Source organism: Nuphar pumila, chromosome 6 (genome assembly GCF_984573655.1).
Source record: "Nuphar pumila chromosome 6, dmNupPumi1.hap1.1, whole genome shotgun sequence".
NCBI classification, from domain to species: Eukaryota; Viridiplantae; Streptophyta; class Magnoliopsida; order Nymphaeales; family Nymphaeaceae; genus Nuphar; species Nuphar pumila.
In genome coordinates this window covers 139,783-157,266 of record NC_143254.1, presented here as the reverse complement: position 1 = coordinate 157,266, position 17,484 = coordinate 139,783, and the positions used below count along the sequence as shown (strand labels likewise).

General features: G+C 36.0%; 1 protein-coding gene across 2 annotated transcripts in view; it reads right to left on the bottom strand.

The window, feature by feature from the left end:
- LOC149833576 (O-glucosyltransferase rumi-like protein (DUF821)) overlaps positions 1–17,484 on the bottom strand; it is a 110,750-nt gene that overhangs the window by 79,337 nt on the left and 13,929 nt on the right. The window lies entirely within an intron of this gene.

Here is a 17,484-nt window from a genome sequence, read left to right as displayed (position 1 = left end):
TTTTCCCTCATTACAGAGGCGAACGAGGAGAGCTATCTCCTAGCCCCCAAATGACCTAACATGTGCAGGGCAGCACACATGAATGATGAATGTGTGTATTAGAGAGTAGCAAGTAGCACCTAAACATCCTAAACACTTTGAAAAACAGTTAAAGGTATTTTTTTTGCTTAATCTAAAACGATATATGTGTTTATCATTGTTTATTACTAAAAACCATGCTTTAGATCCAATCAATTTGTCCAAAAAATCTATTTTCTAATCATCAAGTTTTAGTGCCATATGAGCCATTCATTTTTTATCACCCTAGAACTATTTCTACACATGAAGAGTACATCATTTAAAGCATGTTTCTACTAATTAGATTATATTAAAAAATGTTTGTAAGCTCAAATTAAAAATAAATCTATCATATGCCTCTTTGAGCCATTCAAGATGGTTTTGTTAAAATGTAAAGTGTAATATATATATATATAATATTATATTATTATTATATATATTTTTATTTTTTTCTTTATTTTCTGTTTTTTATTATCTAGTTCAATTTGAACTAGATTTAATAAACTAGTCAAGTCCCAACTAGGACTTGACTAGGTTATAGTCGTTGGACCAAGTCTAACGACTCTAAGGGAGAGCTCTAAATGAGCTCTCCTTCTCTCTTCCATTTTGTATAAATAGGGGTGATCCTCTTTAACAATGTATCAATGCTTCTTGAGCATTTTCTGTATGAAATAAAATATTATTATTTTTAGAGTGTTCTTTTATTTATACTCTTTTATGGGTTATGTTTGCAATGTCTCTAATAGACACCCTTTGTGAGTTTTTGTGCTTTTGTGAAAGATCACCATTTCATTACATGGTATTAGAGCCTTGAAGATTTTAGATCTTGGAGAATTTTCACCTTGTTTTTCATGCCTTCCTTGCAAAGAGTGATTCGTTCTTTTGTTCGTGGTTCAAGTGATCCTCTTTGAAGAAGGAAAGCGCTTGGTGGAAAGATTAGCTACGAAATTTGTGTTTGTACTCATTCTCTTTCTATATTTTGCTTTCTTTTTCTTCTCCTACCTATCATTTCTCTTTCTCGCACCCTTGTAAAAGATGGATGACAATGATAAGATCACCATCATGACCATAAAACTCAATGACACTAATTATGTAATGTAGGCTTCGATCATGAAGCACCACATTTGGGGAAAAAGGTCGTCGGGTATAGTGGATGGTTCCGATTTGAAACTGTGAACACCCCAAATTTTTCAAAATTTTGTAAAAAAATGACCCTGTTGCCCCGACTCTATTTTCTGAGAAAATCAAAGCAGTTTCAAAGCTCATTCTTCAGTCTTTCTGAATTAAATTCCACATTGGTATATTCAAAATTAATTTTGGATCCGAATCTAGGACTTTAAATCCATATTTCTTCAAAAACCGGATCCAAACCCATTTCTGAAGAAATTTTCTCAAAATGGCTTTAAAATTTTCAGAAAAATTCTCTTTTGTAAATATTTTTGCAAAAACACCAAAAATTAGTTTTGACCTTTGGTTTCTCGTAAAACTCTAGGATTTCTTTTAAAAATACAAAAAAATGGAAAATTTCAAGAAAAATGAATAAGTTTAAGCTTTTTAAAATCGATTTTGCTAAAAAAAATCAATTTTAAACCATGTTTATGAAATTTTCTTTTAGGGAGCCTCTTTTTGGAATAAACCAAAAAAATTTCACAAAAACAAACCCTAATCGCCCCCCTCTTTTTCACTCTCGCCACTTTCCCCTCTCACTCTCACCTCTCTCCCCTTTTGCAGAACCACCTATTTTCCTCAATCGCCCTCCATTATCCACCCGATCATCCTCCTCCGTCCATCTCTAACAACCGCTCGGCCCTTCCCGAACCCTCTTCTTCTCTTTAAGAAGAACTCGCAGGAGACCCTCTCTTGGACCGCGTTTCACCCCTCCACCTTCGATCAAAAATTTCTTCATCCGTTCTCACCCTCTCATATGCATTTCCTCTTCTGAATCGCCTTCACCCTACCCTTGGCCTTCCTTCTTTTAACTTCTCTAATCGACACAACTTCTGCCTTCCCACTTCCCCTTCTCCATCTCTCGGTTTTTCCTTATTATTTTTGTTACTTTTTGATCGACTGAAGAAAACATCGCAGCCAAGCCAAGCAAGCCATATTATCTCTTCTGCTCCATTTGAAGGAATCAGATTAACTCCTTCTCCAGAGCTCCTGCAACTACAAGTAAGTACCCTTCTCCTAATCTTTCTGTTTTTTTTTTATTTATCCCCATTGAAGCATATTAGGTAGCGTCGGATCGCCTGTGGCGATGTCGATCTACCCCTGTGCGACACCAACGGAGCCTTAGCACTCCAACATTCTCTGCTATTTTACTCATTTTTTACGTGATTTCCAGGTTTTTTTATTTATTTTTATCTTTTCCATTTCTGATAATCTATTTTGGTTTTCCTCTGTTCCTTTCTGCATTGCTTGTTTACAGTTCGATCATCCAGTATGGGTAAATTCTCATCTGCATTATCGATCCCTCACATTATTTTTATCTTCTATTCATATTAGATCCCCTGCATTGTGTCGTCCATTGCGTTGTGTGACCAGGGTCAGATCCCCTTCTCTTCCCAAAATCCACTGAATGATAATATTAGGATCCTTTTTTTTTTAGGTTATAGTGATCCCTTCTTCATCCGGCACCAGCCTCATTAAATCCAGCGTCCCTCCATTTCAAGTACTCGATGTAAATGTAATGATTCCAAAAATCTGGAATAGTTGAGTGTTCCTCCTCATATGTCTTCTACATTCACATAGTTGTTTGCACTCTTGCACAAACCCTACAGTTGGTTCTAATCACTTTATAAAATGATAGATTCTCCAGTTCCCGAAACCCAATTTGTGCCAAAATTTCAAACATCAGTGTACCCAGCCGTGTGTCATGCTATGACTTTAGAGGTATTACTTTCATTAAAGTCACCATCTATTGGCCTGTCGTGGAGTTATAATTCAGGTGAGATAATTGCCTCTGCTATGGTTGTCACTCATGTTTCTGGGCTGATTAGAATATCAAAGCCTTACGGATATACAGTATTTGTTCTAATGAAGTGTAAATGGGATACAGGGATAAGTGATAGCTCCTCCCCTTTATCACTTTACTGACAGAATCGTTGCCTAGACTGTATGATTAGAATCATTGGAAGCACAGATGAGGGACCTCCCTCCCAGAAGAAAGGAGATAATGCGACAGGGGCAATCCTGAAACGTGGGAAGGCAAAGCACCTTAGCTGAGATCACCTTGAATGCGTCTGGGAAAGGTATGACAAATCGCTCAGGTCGATGCTTTACCTCTTGTTTTCCTTTTTTTTATGAATATATTGCATTTAGTTGTAATGTGCATGCTCTTTTAAGGTATATATACCTGTAGATACATTAGAATCATGCTTTTTCTGCTATGTTTCTTCTGGCACCATGTTAATTAATGACCCTGAAACGCAAATAAGTTTAGAGGGTACATCGGCCCAACAAGGATGGGCGCAGGAGGTTGCTTGCTCCGTTCGGCATTATCGTTGAAGCGTCTGGGATTCTGATTTCTGCCTGATTTCTGGTGACCCAACTTTTTTTTTTATATATCTTGTTTCACCCCTTGAAGAAATTCCATGGCTATCTTTCATCAGGCCCGCCTATGGTGAGGAGATGACCAAAGACAATTAGGTGAAAGAATATGTTGGTTTCCTCGTGTAAATTTTGTAGGATTCTTGCTGTCTTTGGTTTTCCTTTTTTTTTTTTTTTTGTACATCCCATTAAGATTGTTTGTCCCCAAGTTTTACAGCGTATTGATTTATGAATTCCCACAAGTGCCATATATGCAAATCTCTTTCTTGGATTGACAAAGCATGGGACTTCAGTAATCAATACTCTTCATTATGTCAAGAGCCCATAAGATCATCCTCTATTGTCAAGAGCCCATAAGATCATTTTCTGTTGTCGTTTTCCTCTAATGAGATCATTGTGTAAAGACTTTGAGCTATTCAATTGAATTCAAATTCACAACTAAAGCTGAATTTTATGGTTGTTTTCTCTTTTGGGGTCGTGTCAGACTTGGAATTTTTGTTTAGGATGGCTTAGATGATGGGAAGGGAATAAGAAGATTTGAGTAAAGTTGATGATAAAAGAATCAGTTTTCGCAGGGTGTTAATAGCATGTTATATTTGGCAATACCTTTATGACCACTGAATCACTTTCTGTTTCATTGTATTCTCGCATTAAGTTAAATAGATGTTAGATCTTTTTACTATTTGCTGCTGTGAATTTCTGAAACACCCTTCGTTGTGTTCAATCATTATGTTCAATCTACTGAAAGCCCTCACACCACCTGTCACTCCTGTAGCCACATCCAGTTAGCTTCTACAACCCCCCAGCATTCTTACATCATCCCTGCATCATTGCTCCACTTTTCACTGTTTATAATACACCACCTGCCACCACCCAACAAACCCTTGATCTACCTGTGGCCATTACACCTCTTATGTACATCTCATCTTATGCAGATCTTCTGCAAAACATACTGTTCATACCATTGTCCTATGCATAAACCATGCCCCATGTCATTTTGTTTCTTGTATAAACCCCAGCTGCACTTGTTGCAGCATCAAGTTGTCCTACACAGCATCAATTGGCTGTATGACTACCTCATTCCCTGAACCCCATTTCCTATGTTCTTCCTCCTCTACTTACCTGCATGTTTCCATCATCAATAGTTCAGCTCCATCACTATGTCACTGCCGCATTTCTTAACACACCGCAGCATTCTTATCCATCTACATTGGATGTATATCACATATGATACACATATATATATATATATATATATACATATGAATATATATATATATATATACTTATGTACATATACATATGTGTATATTTATATATGCGTGTGTATATATAGGCATGAATGTATATAAGTATACATGCCATTTTTCATCCTTTTTTTTATATATATATATATCGTACATATCTTAACATATGACCCTTTTTACTATTTGATTTCCATATATATATATATGATTTTCCTTTTCTTTTCATTACTAACCCGGTTGTTTTGCAAGAAATATGGAAGATATCATTGTTTGGGGTTGTAAATTTGATTCTACCTGTTGTAATAATTAGATCTTGAATGAAAATTTATATTTCCTGTCTTAGATAGAATGAATGAGCATCGTAAATCTTATAAATTGTTTATTTTCATGCTTTTTGCCTTTACTTCTCAAATTCCCACTATGGTGAAACACGAATGGATATGCACCATTTCGTAAAAAATAATAAATACTAAGTTGATGATCCATATCAATGGCCATAGTCAGGGTGTGGACAAAACTTAGCATTTTTTATCTTTTACAAAATAACACTGGATCCACACTGGATCCACTTTCAAAATTCATCATATTTTCTCAAAATATTTTTTTCTTTCTTTTATCAGGATTTAACTTAGGATTAACTCAAAATATATACCAATGGCCATAGTCAGGGTATATTGAGGGTTAATTTCATTTTAAATTCTATAAAAGCACCAAAAAAATGTATTTTATTCTTCACTTGAATTTAAATGTGATTATTATATAATATATCCAATGACCATAGTCAGGGATATATATTATATCTTCAATCTCATTTCTAATTCATTTAAAGAATGAAATAGCTTTTCAAAAGCCAATTTCAAAGGTTTAAATTCATTCATCATATAGGATAGAATTGCATCATATTTTCAAAACTTCCTTTTCAAAATTCCAAGTGATTCTTCTTCTGAAATCAAATCTTATCCAAATCCAATTCTATCTCATTTCAATATTCAAAAATTCAATTTTAAAGTCCAATTTGACTTTGAAATTCCAAAATCATTTTATATTCAAAACTTCAAATTTCCAATTCAAATCAAAATCCAAATTCAAAGTTCAAATTTTGAAGTTATCTTTTGATTTCAAAATCAAGTCCATCCCCTTATCTTCAATCAAGGTTTAGATTTGAATCTCAAGTTTAAAATTTGGGTTTCTAAAACCCAGATCCATCTTTAAAGGTCCTATTTGGACTTCTCAAAACCCAAATCCAAAGTCCAAATCCTAGTCTCAACTTGGATCTAGATTTCCAAGTGTAAATTTCATTCCACTTCGGATCTCCAATCGCAGATCCAAATTCCATTTAGGATCCAGATCCTCATTCTATTTTAGATCTCCAATTACAGATCTAAAATCCATTTAGGATCCAGATCCTCATTCTACCTTTGGATCTCAGATTCAGATCCAAATTCCAATTCTTAGGATCCAGAATCCAACTCTACTTTTGGATCTCAGACTTCAGAGCCAGATCCATTCTAGGATCCAAAACCCAATTCACTTTGGATCTTAGACTTCAAATCCAATCTCTCTTTAGGATCCAGATTCCAATTTCACTTTGGATCTTAGATCCAGAGTCCAATTCCACCTTGAATCTCAGATCCAAACTCCAACTGTTGGGATCCAGAATCCAACTCTACTTTGGATCTCAGACTTCAGATCCAACTCTATCTTGGATCTCAGATTTTAGATCTAAAATACCTTCATGGATTCCAAATCTTGAATCCAATTCCATCCAAAATTCCAAATCCAAATTCCACTTCAATTCCATAAGCCAATTCCATTTCATTCCTAAATCCAAATCAAGTTCCTATTTCAGATCCTAAATTCGAAATTCATCTTTGAAACTCTATTCAGAATCCAGAACTTGGATTCGGATTTCACCTTGAAATTCCAACTTTTGCAAATCCCATTTCCCAGTACCTTTAGATTTCCCACATTTTCTTCTAAATTCAAAACTTCAAAACTGGAATGCAATGCCATTCCAAATATTTATCCAAGTTTGAACTTCTAAATTCAAAGCCCATTTATGACTTTGAAAATTTCCTTCATTCTCTTTTATCTCAAAACTTCAAAATCAATTTCCAAATTCCAGATTTATTTTCCCAAGCTCTTGACTATTCTAAAAACTTAGAACTTCAATCTTAAATTCTAAGTTAGAAATCATTTCTTCACTTTATCAGATTCATTTGGAAATTCTTCAAAACATTTTCAAAAAGAGCATACATCTTTGCATTTGCACAAGCATCATTCTTTGTGCATCTAGACTTAGATAATTTTCTTAGCAAAACGAAAGGCATTAATTCGACCCTTGGTTCGATTACCCCTGGTAAAGGCGCCAGGAACGGTCGAACCTCGTACCGACGAGCGGATCCCGTCTCCCAGTTTTCCCGCAAATATTTCAAAAACGGAAGCGAGTTATTTCAAAAATTTTCTAAATTAAGGTCAAGTGAGACCCGCAAAAGAGTTCATCTCCTTCTTTTCTCTTCTTTTCTCTTCTCTCTTTCTTTCTTTTATCTTTCTCCCTTCAAAAAGGAGGAAAATAAGAGGTTAGAAAGGAAAAGAGAAGGAAGAGAGAGAATATTATGAGAGGAAAAATTTTGCGATGATCACAGAAACCTAAACTAGTTCTCACAAAAATTGAGAATGATAAAAAAGTTACTCTATCGGAAAGAGAAAAGAATAAGGCCTTGGCAACTTATGAGAAAAAATGAAAAGAATGGAGGATAGGGCATGCCAAAATTATGTCATAATAGCGTTGACATTAAGAAATGTTCTAGCCTTGCTAAATTTGAGCATGCTAATAAAGCTTGGGAATACCTTAAAAATATGTATTCCCTTAAAGATATTGCACATGTGTGCAATTTGTGTAGAAGTTCTGAAAACTAACACAGAAGCCGAGGCAGAGAGAGAGAGAAAGACGGCAGTAAAGAATGAGAGAACTTGTTAAGTTAGATTACGGCTAATCTCTATGTTAAATAGAGAGAGGCCAAAGAAAGAAATTACACACAAGTCCCTCATTAAACATTAAATATCAAATAACCTCTAGTTTAGGAAAACTTAAACTTAAAACCTCTTAATCTCAACACTCCCCCTCAAGCTGGAGCATAGATATCAATCATGCTCAGCTTGTCACAACATTGCAAGAGGCTTTGTAAACATATCTGCAACTTGGTCCTCCGACTTTAGATATTTGGTAGTGATATGACCAGCTTGAACCATATCTCTTACATAGTGGCAATCAACCTCAATGTGCTTTGTTCTCTCATCAAAGACAGGATTGTTCGCTATATATGTGGCAACCTTGTTATCACACATCATGGTCATAGGAGAGGAAACCTTCACCTGAAGATCATGAAGAACAGTACGAACCCACGTCAATTCAGCAGTTGTTTGGGTCATAGCCCTATATTCTGATTCTGCACTCGACCTAAAAACCACATTTTGCTTCTTACTTCTCCATGAAATCAAGTTGTCTCCCAGAAACACACAGAATCCTATGGTAGATTTTCTATCCACTACAGATCCTGCATAATCAGCATCAGAATAGGCCACTATCTCCAGAGTTCCACCTTTCCTGAACAATAATCCTTTTTCAGGAGAAGATTTTAAATACCTGAGAATCATTATAGCTGCATTCTAGTGTACCTCACTTGGTTTGTCCATAAACTGACTAACTTTGCTTACTGCTAAAGCAATATCCGGCCTGGTCACAGTTACGTACAGTAGCTTCCCTATTAGTGAGCGATAGCTTTTACTATCAACCGGTTTTGACCCTTCTTCAAACAACTGAACTTTATGGTCCATGAGAATATTTGCTGGTTTAGCTCCCGACATTCTCGTTTCCTTTAATAAGTCAAGAACATACTTTCGTTGAGACAAAACCATCCTTTCACGGCTCCTGGCAACTTCTATACCCAGAAAATATCTAAGTGAACCAAGGTCTTTTGTAACAAAGTGTTTTTGAAGATGAGCCTTTATGGCTTCAATATCTTTCACATCGTCTCCTGTAAGAATGATGTCATCCACATATACTACCATAACAACTATGCCTGAGTTAGTTTTCTTGATAAATAGTGTATGATCAGCCGCTGACCTATTAAAGCCAAAGCGTGACATCACTTCAAACAACTTTTGAAACCATGCACGCGGACTTTGTTTCAAGCCATAAATCGTCTTTCTCAATCTATACACCTTTTGGCACTGCCCCTCAACCTCGAATCCTGGAGGTTGTTGCATGTAAACGGTCTCAGATAGATCCCCATATAGAAATGCATTTTTCACATCTAATTGACACAAGCTCCAACCATGATGAACAGCTACTGAGAGAACAAGACGAATGGTGCCCATCCGTGCAACAGGAGAAAAGGTTTCAAAAAAATCAATACCATATGTCTGAGTATACCCTTTTGCTACTAATCTGGCCTTGTACCTTTCAATAGAACCATCTGATTTGTACTTTATTGTATATACCCATTTGCATCCAACAATGTCAGCATCTACTGGGGATCAACTAGATCTCATGTATGCTGAGACACTAAAGCATCCATTTCTTCTTGCATAGCCAGCTTCCAGCGGTTATCTAGCTCTACATGTTGATAGTTCAGAGGAATAGTTTCAGCAGATAAGGCTGAAATAAAAGTTTTCATCTGATTTCCAATTCTGACATCGGAGACAAAATGAGATATGGGATATAAGGTACATTGTCGTGTCCCCTTGCGTAGAGCTATAGGCCTGTTATCATCATCATGAAGATCACTATTGTCCGTAGGACTTACCTCAGGAGAAGAAGAGGATGAAGGCACTTACGGAGATGGAGCTCTACGCACATATACCAATGGAGGATTATTAAATCGTGAAGAGGATGAAGTTTGGTTCGGTAATAAGGGCACAGATTCCAAAGGAAAAGGAGGTATAGGTCATGGAAAAGACTCAGTTGTATCAACCTGCAGTGAGGAACCGGTACTAGAGTAATATGGAGTGGATTCCAAGAAAGATACATCCGCACTGACATACTCTCGACGAGAAATAGGATCATAACATCGATATCCCTTTTGATTTTTTTTGGATAACCTATAAATATGCATTTTGTAGCTTGAGCAGCTAATTTATCGCGGTCAGGGTCAAGTTTGTGTACAAAACAAACACATCCAAATATTTTTTGTGAGAAAGAGAAGAGTGGGGCATTAGGTTTTAGGATATGTAATGGAATTTGATCACCCACAAAAGATGAAGGCATGCGGTTGATCAGATAACAAGCAATGGTAATCTCATCACCCCAATATAACGCAGGAACATTGAATTGAATCATAAGGGTCCGGGCAACATCAAGCAGGTGCCGGTGTTTTCGCTCAGCCACCCCATTTTGTTGAAATGAATAGGCACAGGTAGTTTGGGTTGAATGCCATGATCTTGATAAAATTGTAACAAAACTTTTGATTTAAACTCAAGAGCATTATCAGTGCGAACAATCTTGACAACAGATTCAAACTGAGTTTTTATTTCAAGAATTAAGGATTTGATAATACTTGGAACTTCAGATCATTCTTTTATTAAAAACACCCATGACAACTTAGAGAAATCATCAACAATAACAAGATAATATCGACACTGAGTCCTAGTAGGAATCTTACTAGGACCCCATACATCTGCATGAAGAAGTTCAAAAACTTTATTACTAGACTGACTCTAACTCGAAGGGAACGAACTTCGATGATGCTTGTCCAACTGACATGCTTCACACTGAAATGATGTAGTAGAAGGAATTTGAGGAAAGACAGGACGATGCCACTGAACAAGACTGGATGAGTGTTCTACTGCAGCATAAACATTACCCACTGGATGAGTGTTCTACTGCAGCATAAACATTACCCACTGGATGATGTAGGTAGTAGACCCCATTTTCTTCATAGCCTCCACCAATCTTCTTCCCCGTCAATAAACCTTGAAAATGACAACCCATCGGATCAAATATTACTCTACAGTTTAATTCTTTTGTAAGGCAACTAACAGAGAGTAAACTTTGAGGAAAGTTGGGAGCATGAAGAACATTTTTCAACTGTAAGGTGGAGGATATAGAAATATTTCCCTGACCAACAACCGGTGAGGAACTCCCATCGACTAATGAGACTCCTCGATGAATAATAATATCCTTTAGATCTGAAAAGACAAGCGAATTTCCACACAAGTGTCTGGATGCACCAGAGTCAATAATCCACTTACTATCATTCAGATGAAGATGATTCCCTGTTGAGTAGGCAACACCGGCTACAAGAGGGGTGGAACTCAAAGGGCGATGAGCTATCAACTCATCATATTCAGCTCGACTGAGAGTGATATTGTCACTAGCAGATATATTATCATGTACATTTGTTGCCTCTAGTGTAGTAACATTTGCTTTTGGAGCATATGACTTTGATGAAGAAGAGATTGGCCGACCATGCTTATCCCAGCAACGATCTTCTAAATGTCCAGATTTTCCACAGAATGTACATTGAAGTTTTCCTTTGCCTCCCATACCTCGCCCAGGACCTCGTCCTCTGATATTCTGAATATTTTCACGCCCATAACCAGATGAGACAACTAGAGCAGATGACTGGGTCACAGGCTGAGATTGTGGAAGAGAGATCGCAAGTCTACTCAGACGATTGTATGCATCAGCAAGAGTAGGTACATCTGATCCAGTCAACATTTGGACTTTTGCAACAGAGAATTCTGAAGATAAACTTGTAAGAAACCGAGCAACCATAGTCTGTTCTTGATGATCCTTTTGCTTCGAACAACAAAGAGGCATGTGAGCATTGAGTCTTTCAAACGCAGCTTTGACAGAGGCATAGTATTGGGCCAAGGTCTGATCTCCCTGCTGCAAATTATATATCTCTTGTTCGACTTGTAGGATACGACTCACATTAGTCTCTTGTGAGTACGTATCTCGAAGATTGTCCCACATCTGTTTGGTTGTATTATAGTAAATTAAACCATCTACAATATGGGGTTCGACACTATTCATGATCCATGACATAACTATGATATTATCTTCGTCCCAAGTAACGTATTTTTCCACCTTTTCATTGGGTTCATCGTCTAACAAAATATGTTTTCTACGATGTCCAGATACCGACATCATAAAAGTTCTGGACCACCTTGCATAGTTAGTTTCATTCAACCTTACAGAAGAGCCATACGAGAAGGGATTTGCAAAAGCCTTATACTCTCCAATATGTTCAATTTTGGAATCACATTTCGAAGTTTCACCCATACTGAATATTTAATTCTATTTCAGCTGCCAAAAAAAAATCAGATTCACTCACTTGAACAGCGTGTTTTATAATCACACGTCAAGCAAGTCCACGACTACACAGTTTGCCACACCAAAAATAAAATCTTGACAGGCTACAAGTGACACAGAAAATAGCGTGTTTTACAATCACGCATCAGCCAATGCTACGACCAGCAGCTGTACTCAACACATAAATCCCACGACAGTAGATAAAAAAACTTCCCACAAAAAATACTTTTTCCACACAGCAAGGAATCACGTCTGCTGCTTCCACGACAAAAAAAAATGATATTAACATGTTGCTTTCACAGCACACATGTTACGGCTGGAAAAAAAATCACGACACAGCAGGGAATCACGACTGCTGATATTCATATTCTAAAATCGAACAACCAACTAAGGTCTGAGAAGAACAGTACCACGTCGGAATCGGCACCCAGATTCACGACCAAAGATAGTATGAGCACGTAGAAAATAGAAAACCACGACAGCTGCTCCCAGACATATAAATCACGACAACAAAAAAAAAAATTGTTTCTTCTGTGCACCATTAAAAAATTGTCATATCCCAATCTTGATGACACGCAATCATCGTGTCCTTTAGATCTGATGACAGATATGTGTCGTGACCTTAGTCAGACACCAGATCAGTTATCAAATCTATAAAAAAAAAAATGAGCACATCTGTTTCCAACCCTTTTTGTTTTGTTTTGTTTTTCGCCTTTTGTTGGTGTAGATCGATCACGCTCCCGAGATCTACCGCTATGATACCATGTAGAAGTTCTGAAAACTAACACAGAAGCTGAGAGAGAGAGAGAGACGGCAGTAAAGAATGAGAGAACTCGTTAAGTTAGATTAGGGCTAATCTCTATGTTAAATAGAGAGAGGCCAAAGAAAGAAATTACACACAAGTCCCTCATTAAACATTAAATATCAAATAACCTCTAGTTTAGGAAAACTTAAACTTAAAACCTCTTAATCTCAACAATTTGCAAGACAAGGTTCGAACAATGACTCAAAAGAATAAAACTATTAGAAAATATTAGAATGAGTTGTCCAAACTTTGGGAAGAATTGGCTCTTTTAAAGCCAAAATGGCACTGTCTCGAAGACATCAAGCTCTACCAAAAGCAACTCGATATGGAGCATTTTTATCAGTTTATAAACGGTTTAAGACCGGAATTTAAGTCGACCAAATCGGCTCTTCTTCATCAAGAAAAAGTTTCTTCTATTATTGATACTATAGAAGAATTGACTATGGAAGAAAATAGACTTAGAAAGAATACTGTGAAATCTGAAGATGATTTCATTCTAGCTGTGTCTAGACCGGGTAACCATGTATGCTCTTATAGGCCACCTCACTTCAATAGACAAAATGGTGACTTTGACAAAAGAAAAGTTATTTGCCACCATTGCCCTGAACCAGGGCACTATAGGCCTCAGTGTCCTAAGCTAAGAGAGTTAAGAGAACTAAGAAGAAGAGAAAAAAAAAATTACATCTGTTGGATCGGAATCAAAAGATCAAGATGCATCAGTATCTATAGCTCAATTAATGAAGATTCTCTAACCTCTTCTCAAAGAAGCTTTCTCCTCATCCGAAGCCTCAACTAGAGCAGTTGTTTCATCCTTCTCCGATCCAGGTAACTTTTCTTGACTTATTGACTCTGGTGCTTCTTTCCATATGACCCCAAATGTCAATAGCTTATCCGAATGTTTTAAAAATAAGTCAAGTGTGTCAAAAGTTTTCACAGCTAATGAAACCTCTCTTGAAATAGAAGGAATAGAAAATTTTAAAAATTTCATAAAACAAAAAAAAATATTATTCCAGAAGTTAAATATATTCCTAAACAAAATTTAAATCTTTTATCGGTTTCTCAAATATCTGATCACGGATATAATATCTCTTTCTCTTCTTATAGTTGTTGGGTACAAGATCGTCAGTCAGGAAAGCTAATTGGGAAAGGTCATAGAGAATGAAGACTCTATTACATGGACTTTTTGGAATTACCTAAGAATGCTTTCTGCTATAATATTCAGAAAATATAGTTGGATTTGTGGCACAAAAGACTTGGCCATCCTCATATGGCCAAAATCCAACATTTTCCAAGTTTAGGAAAATTTTGTAACTCCGAAAGTTTTACTTGTAAAGATTGTATTCTTGGCAAAATGAAAAGATTACAATTTCATGATAAAACCTTTGTTTCTTCCATACCACTTGAATTAGTACATTCGGATGTTTGGAGTCCTACACCAATTATTTCAAAAGGTGGATATGCATATTATGTCATTTTTGTTAATGATTTTTCTAGGCATACTTAGATTTACTTTCTTAAACATAAATCTGAAGCTTTTCACACTTTCAAACATTTCATAAACATGGTTAAAAATAAATTTCAAAATGATATTTTCATTTTTTGCACTGATTCAAGAGGAAAATTTATGTCCAAAGAATTCAAAGACTATCTCAACTTACATGGCATTACACATCAAAGATTTTGTCCATGCACACCACAACAAAATGGACTGTCCGAACGTAAACATCGACACATCATAGAAACAACTAGGACTTTATTAATAGCAAATCAAGTTCCAAAAGAATTTTAGGCAGAAGTTGTCCTAACTGCTACCTATCTTATTAATCGAATGTCATCTTCCTCTTTGAAAAATATAACTTCAATTGAAAAACTTGTTAACCTATCTCCTGATTACTCTAGATTGAGAGTTTTTTGATGCAAGTGTTTTGTTTTCACTAAAAAAAATGATAAACTCTCTTCTCGTGTGATTTCGTGTACCTATTTAGGATATGGCGATAATAAAAAAGGCTATAGGTGTTTTGATTTCCAAAATGAAAAATTATATGTATCAAGAAATGTATCTTTCCTAGAGAAAGAAAGTTTCTTTGAATTTGAAAAACCCAAGGAAGTCACTGAATATTCATTCTTAATAGATTTGACTTCAAAATCTAATGAATGTGATCTTGAATGTGATTTTGGCAATGATCAAAGTACTATTGATCTTTACCACAATGATGATAATGAAGAGCAAACCCATAGGGACGTTAGTCTACAATATTCCAGATGAAGAGAGTCAAATCTTTCATGTGTATTAGAAAAATATTCTGAATTACCAACCGAAGTATCAATCAGAAGGTCATCCGAATTTCTAGGCCTCTAGGAAAATTTGTGTCATGCGAATCCTTTTCACCCACATACAGGGCAATTATTGCATTAATACACTCATATGTTGAACCATCATCCTACACTCAAGCCAAAAATCATATAGAATGGGTAGAAGCCATGAAGACAGAGTTGGATGCATTAGAAAAAGCTTTCACTTGGACTGTTCAAGATATTCCTCTAGTAAGAAACCTACAGGTTGTCGATGGGTTTATAAAGTTAAAACCAAGAGTGATAGAACTCTTAAAATGTATAAAGCTCGATTAGTGGCCAAAGGGTATGCCCAGGAGTATGGTATCGATTATGAAAAAAAATTGCCACAGTTGCTCGTATGACCACTGCTAGAACATTAATTGCCTTAGCTTCCGTTAGAAAATTGTTCATATTTCAGATTAATGTCAAAAATGCATTTTTCAATGAAAATCTAGTTGAAGAAGTATACATGGAAGCCCCACCTGGTATTAGTATTCTCAAGGGTAAAGCTCTTCGTTTAGAAAAAGTTCTTTGTGGTCTTAAACAAGCACCAAAAGCTTAGTATAATAGGTTTAATCATGTTATGCTTGATATTGATTTTCAATCCTTTTTTACTGACACTACTTTGTTTATTAAGAATTCTGATGCAGGGATTATAGTTCTTCTCTATGTAGATGACATGATCATCACCGGCTGTAATGAACAGGGAGTTGAAAACATCAAAAAAACTTTTTAAAACTCATTTTGAAATGACTGATTTAGGTTTATTAAGATATTTCTTAGGAATTGAAGTTGTTTATTCTATTCGTGGGTATTTGATGTCTCAATCTAAATTTTCCTTTGATATTGTTTTCAGGTCTGAAATTATAGATGATAAGAAAGTGAACACTCCAGAAGTTGTCAACGTTAAAATGAGAATTGATGATGGAAAACCTCTTGATGATCTCACTCCTTACAGATAGCTTATAGAAGCACTTTCTTATCTTTCTATTATCAGACCAGACATAGCACACACTGAACACACAACTAGCCAGTTTCAACATACTCCCACCACTGTTCACATGGAAGCAATTTTACGTATTATTAGATACATTAAGTCCTCTCTTTCACAAGGACTTTTATTGTCTACTATCTCTTCATTAGATCTAATTGCATATATTGATGCTGACTAAAGAGATGGTCCCAATAATAGACACTCAACCACTGGTTTTTGTGTTTTCTTAGGTGAATCCTTAATTTCGTGGAGGTACAAAAAGCAGTAGAAGGTCTCTCTCTCTCATCCACCGAAGCTGAATACCGAGTCATGGCAACCACGACCATAAAAGTAGTTTGGCTCAGATGTCTGTTTGCCGACATGGGAGTTGAAGCAATACAAGCTTCATGTATGTGTTGTGACAACAAGAGTGCGATCTACATTGCAAGCAACCAAACATTTCGTGAACGCACCAAACATATTGAGATGGACTGTCACTATGTCAGATAGAAATATCTACATGGAACCATTGATCTGCCATATGTTACATCAAAGTATCAATTAGAGACTTTTTCACCAAACCTCTCCCTGTTCCCAGATTTCACTTCCTCTTAAACAAACTTTCGCTCATTGTACCGTAAGTTTGAGGGGGAGTGTTAAAATGTAAAGTGTAATATATATATATATATATTATTTTTCTTTATTTTATGTTTTTAATTATTTAGTTCAATTTGAACTAGATTTAATAAACTAGTCAAGTCCCAACTAGGACTTGACTAGGTTATAGTTATTGGACCTAGTCCAACGGCTATAATTAGAGCCATTGGACTAGGTCCAACGACTCTAAGGGAGAGCTCTAAATGAGCTCTCCTTCTGTCTTCCATCTTGTATAAATAGAGGTGATCCCCTTGAACAATGTATCAATGCTTAAGCATTTTGTATATGAAATAAAATATTATTATTTTTAGAATGTTCTTTCATTTATACCCTTTTATGGGTTATGTTTCTAGTGTCTCCAATAGACACCCTTTGTGAGTTACTCTCTCTCTCTCTCTCTCTCTCTCTCTATATATATATATATATATATATATATATAGATATAGATATATATATATGACACGTTCAATCACAAGGAAAAGACAGACTTTTGTTAAATATGATGGGCTAAACAAACATCTCTAGATAGATAGATAGATATAGAGGT